Here is a 10,000-nt window from a genome sequence, read left to right on the forward strand (position 1 = left end):
GCAGAGTGGTCCCTCGTTGGCACACCCACAAAGTCATAAAAATCGGCATTTAAATCTAACCCTAACCACACTAATGCCTAACCCTAACCTTAAATTAAGCTAAAGAATTTTTATAAAAAATCATGAATTAGACAATATAGCCAATTCAGACTTTGCAGCTGGCTTATCTAAGGGAAATTACTCAGTTCTGCCTCCAGGATAAGACTCATGACAATAAATGTCAACCTGCTTACATTAGTCATATGAAGAGTAACATCATGGTTGGTGACTGACAGTAGAGACACACTTTAACGACAGGATAGGTGGGTCCCGCGCGGGACGGTTGAGCTGAAGTAGGCAAATGCGATTAGCATGAGGTTGTAAGTAACAAGAACATTTCCCAGGACATAGACATACCTGATATTGGCAGAAATCTTCAATTCTTGTAAATCTAACTGCAATTTACAGTAGCTATTGCAGTGAAAGTATACCATGCTATTGTTTGAGGAGAGTGCACAGTTATGTACTTGAAAAGTTATTAATAAACCAATTAGGCAAATTTGGCAGTCTTGATACAACATTTTAAACAAATGCAATGATTCATTGGATCAGTCTAAGACTTTGCACATACCCTGCTGCCACCTAGTGTCCAAAATCTAAATTGTGCGTTCTCTTGCATAAAAAAAATTATTACAAAAAACCTCATGTTTTTTTCTTTGTATTATCTTTTACCAGATATAATGTGTTATTCTCCTACATTAATTTCACATTTCCACAACCTTCAAAGTGTTTCCTTTCAAATGGTATCAAGAATATGCATATCCTTGCTTCAGGTCCTGATATTTTTGTCATTTTTGGTGAAAATGGAAAAAAAGGGTCCGATCCTTAAGTTAAGGTGGATTCATGCCATAAATAAACTTTAATTTACAACGCATGATCTTATATCGTAGAAGTGTAAATATATACAGTACCAGTCAAAAGTTTTGGACACACCTACTCATTCAAGGATTTTTCTTAATTTTTTACTGTTTTCTACATTGTAGAATAATAGTGAAGACATCAAAACTATGAAATAACACATATGGAATCATGTGTTAAACAAATCTAAATATATTTGAGATTCTTCAAAGTAGCCACCGTTTGCCTTGATGACAGCTTTGCACACTCTTGGCATTCTCTCAACCAGTTTCATGAGGTAGTCACCTGGAATGCATTTCAATGAACAGGTGTGCCTTGATAAAAGTTCATTTGTGGAATTTCTTTCCTTCTTAATGCTTTGAGCCAATCAGTTGTGTTGTGACAACGTAGCAGTGATATACAGAAGACAGCCCTATTTGGTAAAAGACCAAGTCCATATTATGGCAAGAACAGCTCAAATAGCAAAGAGAAACAAAAGTCCTTCATTACTTTTTACAAATTATTTTATTTTACATTTATTTAACTATGCAAGTCGGTTAAGAACAAATTCTTATTTTCAATGACGGCCTAGGAACAGGGGGTTAACTGCCTGTTCAGGGGCAGATTGACAGATTTGTACATTGTCAGCTTGGGGATTTGAACTTGCAACCTTCCGGTTACTAGTCCAACACTCTAACCACTAGGCTACTTTAAGACATGAATGTCAGTCAATCAGCAAGATTTCTTGAACTTTTCTTCAAGTGCAGTCACAAAAACTATCACGCACTTTGATGAAACAGTCTCTCATGATGACCGCCATAGGAAAGCAAGACCCAGAGTTAACTCTGCTGCAGAGGATAAGTTCATTAGAGTTACCAGCCTCAGAAATTGCAGCCCAAATAAATGCTTCACAGAGTTCAAGTAACAGATACATCTCTACATCAACTGTTCAGAGGAGACTGTGTGAATCAGGTATTCATGATCGAATTGCTGCAAAGAAACTACTACTAAATTACACCAATAAGAAGAAGAGATTTACTTTGGCCAAGAAACACGAGCAATGGACATTAGACTGGTGGAAATCTGAAGAGTCCAAATTTGAGATTTTTGGTTCCAACCACCGTGTCTTTGTGAGACGCTGAGTATGTGAACGGATGATCTCTGCATGTGTGGTTCCCACCGTGAAGCATGGAGGAGGAGGTGTGATGTTGTGGGGGTGCTTTGCTGGTGACACTGTCAGTGATCTATTTAGAATTCAAGACACACTTAACCAGCATGGTTACCACAGGATTCTGCAGCGAAACACCATCGCATCTGGTTTGAGCTTAGTGGGACTATCATTTGTTTTCAACAGGACAATGACCCAACACACCTCCAGGTTGTGTAAGGGCTATTTGACCAAGAAGGAGAGTGATAGAGTGCTGCATCAGATGACCTGGGCTCCACAATCACTCGACCTCAACCCAATTGAGATGGTTTGGGATGAGTTGGACGGCATTGTGAAGGAAAAGCAGCCAACAAGCGCTCAACATATGTGGGAACTCCTTCAAGACTGTTGGTAAAGCATTCCAGGTAAAGCTGGTTGAGAGAATGCCCAGAGTGTGCTGTCAAGGCGAAGGGTGGCAACTTTGAAGAATCTCAAATATAAAATATATTTTGATTTGTTTTACACTTTTTAGGTTACTACATGATTCCATTTGTGTTTTTTCCTAGTTTTGATTTCTTCACTATTATTCTACAATGTAGAAAATAGTAAAAATAAATAAAAACCCTTGAATGAGTAGATGTGTCCAAACTTTCGACTGGTACTGTATATCTACTAATTTATATCTGGTTGCAAAATCTGCTAGTAATGTACATGAACTGCTACATACATGTAGATGTTGTGAGCTGTCTGTGTGTCCCAGGTGAAAGTGGCGCCGGAAAGACAGAGGCTAGCAAATACATCATGCAGTACATCGCAGCCATCACCAACCCCAGCCAGAGAGCAGAGGTCGAGAGGTGAGTCATCCGTGTTAAAGGTCAACCAGGAGGTGTCACTGGGTTCAGAAGGTTCTGAAGAGGCTCCCTTGTCCCCTGTTAAATAACACTATATATTTGACTGGGTTAGAGTGGAGATTCTGGAAAGACATACAGCATATACTGCATCAGTGGCAATGTCAGAATGTTAGAGACAGCCTATAGGGAGGAGGCCTATAGGGAGGAGGTCAGAGACAGCCTATAGGGAGGAGGTCAGAGACAGCCTATAGGGAGGAGGCCTATAGGGAGGAGGCCTATAGGGAGGAGGCCTATAGGGAGGAGGTCAGAGACAGCCAATAGGGAGGAGGCCTATAGGGAGGAGGTCAGAGACAGCCAATAGGGAGGAGGCCTATAGGGAGGAGGCCAGAGACAGCCAATAGGGAGGAGGTCAGAGACAGCCTATAGGGAGGAGGCCTATAGGGAGGAGGCCAGAGACAGCCAATAGGGAGGAGGTTAGAGACAGCCTATAGGGAGGAGGCCTATAGGGAGGAGGCCTATAGGGAGGAGGCCTATAGGGAGGAGGCCTATAGGGAGGAGGCCAGAGACAGCCAATAGGGAGGAGGTTAGAGACAGCCTATAGGGAGGAAGCCTATAGGGAGGAAGCCTATAGGGAGGAGGCCTATAGGGAGGAGGCCTATAGGGAGGAGGCCTATAGGGAGGAGGCCTATAGGGAGGAGGTCAGAGACAGCCAATAGGGAGGAGGTTAGAGACAGCCTATAGGGAGGAGGCCTATAGGGAGGAGGTTAGAGACAGCCTATAGGGAGGAGGCCTATAGGGAGGAGGTTAGAGACAGCCTATAGGGAGGAGGCCTATAGGGAGGAGGTCAGAGACAGCCAATAGGGAGGAGTTTAGAGCCAGCCTATAGGGAGGAGGCCTATAGGGAGGAGGCCTATAGGGAGGAGGTCAGAGACAGCCAATAGGGAGGAGGTTAGAGACAGCCTATAGGGAGGAGGCCTATAGGGAGGAGGTTAGAGACAGCCAATAGGGAGGAGGTTAGAGACAGCCTATAGGGAGGAGGTCAGAGACAGCCAATAGGGAGGAGGTTAGAGACAGCCTATAGGGAGGAGGCCTATAGGGAGGAGGTCAGAGACAGCCTATAGGGAGGAGGCCTATAGGGAGGAGGTCAGAGACAGCCTATAGGGAGGAGGTTAGAGACAGCCTATAGGGAGGAGGCCTATAGGGAGGAGGTCAGAGACAGCCAATAGGGAGGAGGTTAGAGACAGCCTATAGGGAGGAGGTCAGAGACAGCCAATATGGAGGAGGTGCCAGGACAACAACCTCTCCCTCAACGTCAGCAAGACAAAGGAGCTGATCGTGGACTATAGGAAACGGAGGGCAGAGACACGCCCCCATCCACATCGATGGGACTGTAGTGGAGCGGGTTGAGAGCTTCAAGTTCCTCTGTGTCCACATCACTAAGGAAATAACATGATCCACACACACACTAACACAGCCGTGAAGAAGACAAGATGGCGCCTCTTCCCCCTCAGGAGGCTGAAAAGATTTGGCATGGGCCAACAGATCCAACATTTTTTCCCAAGCTGCACCATTGAGAAATTTGTTCTTAACTGACCTGCCTAGTTAAATAGAGGTTAAATAAAAAAAATAAAAAAAATAAAAATATTGAGACTATCTTGACCAACTGCATCACTGCTTGGTATGGCAACGGCTTGGCATCCGACCGCAAGGCGTTACAGAGGGTGGAGCGTACGTCACCGGGGCTGGGTTCCCTGCCATCCATGACCTCTATACCAGGCTGTGTCAGAGGGCCCTAACAATTGTCAAAGACTCCAGCCATCCATGTCATAGACTGCTCTCTCTGCTTCCGCATGGATGGTGCCAATGCACCAAGTCTGTAACCAACAGGACCCTGAACAGCTTCTACCCTCAAGCCATAAGACTGCTAAATAGTTCACCAAATAGCTACATGGACTATCTACATTAACATAACGTAGCAGGTGGAAAAAGTCGCCAGAGCTGAATCCCCACATCCTTTTTACAGGGGAAACGGTAGTTAGGTTGAAAACACTGTATCCCTGACAACTGGAAACTGCTGTTTATTTTCTATCCTGTTGCCTAGTCACTTTACCCCTACCTAAATGTACATATCTACCTCAATTACTTTGTACCCCTGCACATTGACTCAGTACTGGTACCCCTGCACATTGACTCGGTACTGGTACCCCTGCACATTGACTCGGTACTGGTACCCCTGCACATTGACTCGGTACTGGTACCCCTGCACATTGACTCGGTACTGGTACCCCTGCACATTGACTCGGTACTGGTACCCCTGCACATTGACTCGGTACTGGTACCCCTGCACATTGACTCGGTACTGGTACCCCTGCACATTGACTCGGTACTGGTACCCCTGCACATTGACTCGGTACTGGTACCCCTGCACATTGACTCAGTACTGGTACCCCTGCACATTGACTCAGTACTGGTACCCCTGCACATTGACTCAGTACTGGTACCCCTGCACATTGACTCGGTACTGGTACCCCTGCACATTGACTCGGTACTGGTACCCCTGCACATTGACTCGGTACTGGTACCCCTGCACATTGACTCGGTACTGGTACCCCTGCACATTGACTCAGTACTGGTACCCCTGCACATTGACTCAGTACTGGTACCCCTGCACATTGACTCAGTACTGGTACCCCTGCACATTGACTCAGTACTGGTACCCCTGCACATTGACTCAGTACTGGTACCCCTGCACATTGACTCGGTACTGGTACCCCTGCACATTGACTCGGTACTGGTACCCCTGCACATTGACTCAGTACTGGTACCCCTGCACATTGACTCAGTACTGGTACCCCTGCACATTGACTCAGTACTGGTACCCCTGCACATTGACTCAGTACTGGTACCCCTGCACATTGACTCAGTACTGGTACCCCTGCACATTGACTCAGTACTGGTACCCCTGCACATTGACTCAGTACTGGTACCCCTGCACATTGACTCAGTACTGGTACCCCTGCACATTGACTCAGTACTGGTACCCCTGCACATTGACTCAGTACTGGTACCCCTGCACATTGACTCAGTACTGGTACCCCGTGTATATAGTCAAGTTATTGTTATTATTTGGTATATTTATATTTGTCTCTGTATTGGTGGGAAGGGCTCATAAGTAAAAGCATTTCACTGTTAGTCTACACCTGTAATTTACGAAGCATGTGACGAATACAATTTGATTTGATTTGAGAAGAACCAATTCATCATTAACCTCTAGTGATAGCCCGAAGATGATTTTTGTTCTGGATGACGAGCTAAAAAAAATGGACAATGGAAGAACTTCTTATTCACCTCTTTCTCTTCCTCTCTTCTCAATCTTTGGGACACATTGTCATCTGCTATTGCTGTTATCCATGATGACCACACTCTCCCCTGTGACACAGTGTGAAGAATGTTCTTCTGAAGTCCAACTGTGTGCTGGAGGCCTTCGGTAACGCCAAGACCAACCGCAACGACAACTCCAGCCGCTTTGGGAAGTACATGGACATCAACTTCAACTTCAACGGCGACCCTACCGGCGGCCATATTAACAACTACCTACTGGAGAAGGTGAGAACAACATGATTGGACAGGATGGTGAGAGACAGATAGTGATTGGACCTTGACTTGGAGTCAAGGAAGGGACTTAGGAGAAGAGATTTGATTGGACAGCTTAAGTTAATATTCTGTTAACCCGTAGACGGTTTGAAAATACCAGATCTGGGCACTGATAAGCGCATAAATTAGAACACAGTGGCTGTACAGTAACATGCTATAAATGACATCACAGCTCAGTGGCTGTACAGTAACATGCAATAAATGATGTCACAGCTCAGGCTCTGCGCTTCACAGCTCTGTATGGGTTTTGACTGACAGCCGTTTTGCACACGACAAGAAGTTGCCCTCATCCCTCCTGGCAATTGGTCAACTTTTGCAATTTCTTTTAGTTATGAGTGAGGGAAATGATGTAAATTAAGAGGACTATGTATTTTGAAAGATAAGATATTGAGGATTATAATAAATGCCGCTTTGATGTCATACAAGCAAGCCAAACACCCGTTGAGTCCAATATGCATTTAACATTTCCATGTCATATAACTCATGTCAAATACAGTGTCAATGTTCATGATCACTATGTTTGACGTACAGCTACAAGATCATGTCATACCCTGGGTTGTTCTGAACACAATGAGCCTATGTTTGACGTACAGCTACAAGATCACGTCATACACTGGGTTGTTCTGAACACAGTGAGCCTGTGTTTGACGTACAGCTACAAGATCATGTCATACCCTGGGTTGTTCTGAACACAGTGAGCCTGTGTTTGACGTACAGCTACAAGATCACGTCATACACTGGGTTGTTCTGAACACAATGAGCCTACGTTTGACATACAGCTACAAGATCACGTCATACCCTGGGTTGTTCTGAACACAGTGAGCCTGTGTTTGACGTACAGCTACAAGATCACGTCATACCCTGGGTTGTTCTGAACACAATGATCCTGTGTTTGACATACAGCTACAAGATCACGTCATACCCTGGGTTGTTCTGAACACAGTGAGCCTGTGTTTGACGTACAGCTACAAGATCACGTCATACCCTGGGTTGTTCTGAACACAGTGAGCCTGTGTTTGACGTACAGCTACAAGATCACGTCATACCCTGGGTTGTTCTGAACACAATGATCCTGTGTTTGACATACAGCTACAAGATCACGTCATACCCTGGGTTGTTCTGAACACAGTGAGCCTACGTTTGACATACAGCTACAAGATCATGTCATACCCTGGGTTGTTCTGAACACAATGATCCTGTGTTTGACGTACAGCTACAAGATCACGTCATACCCTGGGTTGTTCTGAACACAGTGAGCCTGTGTTTGACGTACAGCTACAAGATCACGTCATACCCTGGGTTGTTCTGAACACAGTGAGCCTATGTTTGACGTACAGCTACAAGATCACGTCATACCCTGGGTTGTTCTGAACACAATGAGCCTACGTTTGACATACAGCTACAAGATCACGTCATACCCTGGGTTGTTCTGAACACAATGAGCCTACGTTTGACATACAGCTACAAGATCATGTCATACCCTGGGTTGTTCTGAACACAATGATCCTGTGTTTGACGTACAGCTACAAGATCACGTCATACCCTGGGTTGTTCTGAACACAATGATCCTGTGTTTGTTTATTGTGAAGAACATTTGCAGAGGAACACGTACCTGAATGCACTCATGATTCCTTTGATCTAATAGTTTTCCCAGAATCTCCAAACCCTTTCCAGTCCAACTATGCTTATGCGTTTTAATATTTTCTCTTTAATAAACATTTACATTTGGCCATATCCATTTTGGATAATTCCCCCTGAGTGTAAAGGGTTAGCGCATATCCAAATATTGTTGTTGACTCATCCTATACTCGTATTTGTGGCCAAAACATAAATGAGAGAAAAGCAAATCAGCTGTCTATAGGAGGATGAGCTGGCCAATCAGCGGTCTAGAGGAGGATGAGCTGGCCAATCAGCGGTCTATAGTAGGATGAGCTGGCCAATCAGCGCTCTATAGGAGGATGAGCTGGCCAATCAGCGGTCTATAGGAGGATGAGTTGGCCAATCAGCGGTCTATAGGAGGATGAGCTGGCCAATCAGCGGTCTATAGGAGGATGAGTTGGCCAATCAGCGGTCTATAGGAGGATGAGCTGGCCAATCAGCGGTCTATAGGAGGATGAGTTGGCCAATCAGCTGTCTATAGGAGGATGAGTTGGCCAATCAGCGTTCTATAGGAGGATGAGCTGGCCAATCAGCGCTCTATAGGAGGATGAGCTGGCCAATCAGCGCTCTATAGGAGGATGAGCTGGCCAATCAGCGGTCTATAGGAGGATGAGTTGGCCAATCAGCGGTCTATAGGAGGATGAGCTGGCCAATCAGCGGTCTACAGGAGGATGAGCTGGCCAATCAGTGGTCTATAGGAGGATGAGCTGGCCAATCAGCGGTCTACATGAGGATGGGCTGGCCAATCAGGGTCTACATGAGGATGGGCTGGCCAATCAGCGGTCTGTAGGAGGATGGGCTGGCCAATCAGGGTCTACATGAGGATGGGCTGGCCAATCAGCGGTCTACATGAGGATGGGCTGGCCAATCAGCGGTCTACTCGTATTAATAATTGAATGACCGGTAGACACCCACACCATTCTAACACAGCAAAGCTGCATTAACATGCCTTATTTAAATGTTCTGGGAGAAAACTATTTCACTCAAATTGTGAGTAATTAAAGTTCATGGAAATTTGGTAACACTGGGTAGTTACTTTAATAAAAGCAGATTTATAGGGCCAGTTTACCAGACATAGATTAAGCCTGGTCCTGGACTAGAAAGCACGTTCAGTAGAGATTAAACATGTTTTTTAGTCAAGGAATACGCGTAATACAGTATGTGTCTGTTTCTGGGAACTTCTTTTGAAAAGTTATTCACTTTCTACCTTCCATTTCATACCTGAACATAAATGTTTGATCAAGGTGGTGAAACAGAGACATGAGAGAGTGAGTCCATGAATAGATGTTCCTGTGAATTACACCCTGTTAGTTCTGATTCTGATAATGAATGGCTCACCTGGGGCACCATGATGACCGCTGCATTTATCTTCTCTTTGAGCTAGGTAACGCACCATCTGACACTGTGGGGCTGTGTGAACGATGGACTCATCCATTCTCACTGAACAGAAATAACCCACGATATTTCTCTGTTCTCTTGTCTTGTATTTGAGGTTATGGTTTATAGTTAAACTCCTAATGGTCTCTCTCTCTCTCTCTCCCTCTCTCTCTCTCTCTCTCTCTCTCTCTCTCTCTCTCTCTCTCTCTCTCTCTCTCTCTCTCTCTCTCTCTCTCTCTCCGTCTCTCTCTCTGTGTGTGTGTGTATTCACATTTTTCTCTGTTCCTACTGTAAGTCAAGGGTGGTGCAGCAGAATGGAGGTGAGAGGAACTTCCACTCCTTCTATCAGGTAAATGTTTACTGGTCATTACACTACGTACAATATGGTTATAAGTAGAAGTGACAATGACTTCAATGATGCCCGAATCTGATCCGA

At 45.0% G+C, this 10,000-nt stretch overlaps 1 pseudogene; it reads left to right on the top strand.

Moving 5' to 3' along the window:
- LOC109908418 (unconventional myosin-Ig-like) overlaps window positions 1–10,000 on the top strand; it is a 79,668-nt pseudogene that overhangs the window by 7,808 nt on the left and 61,860 nt on the right.

This window comes from Oncorhynchus kisutch, linkage group LG17, assembly GCF_002021735.2.
Source record: "Oncorhynchus kisutch isolate 150728-3 linkage group LG17, Okis_V2, whole genome shotgun sequence".
NCBI classification, from domain to species: Eukaryota; Metazoa; Chordata; class Actinopteri; order Salmoniformes; family Salmonidae; genus Oncorhynchus; species Oncorhynchus kisutch.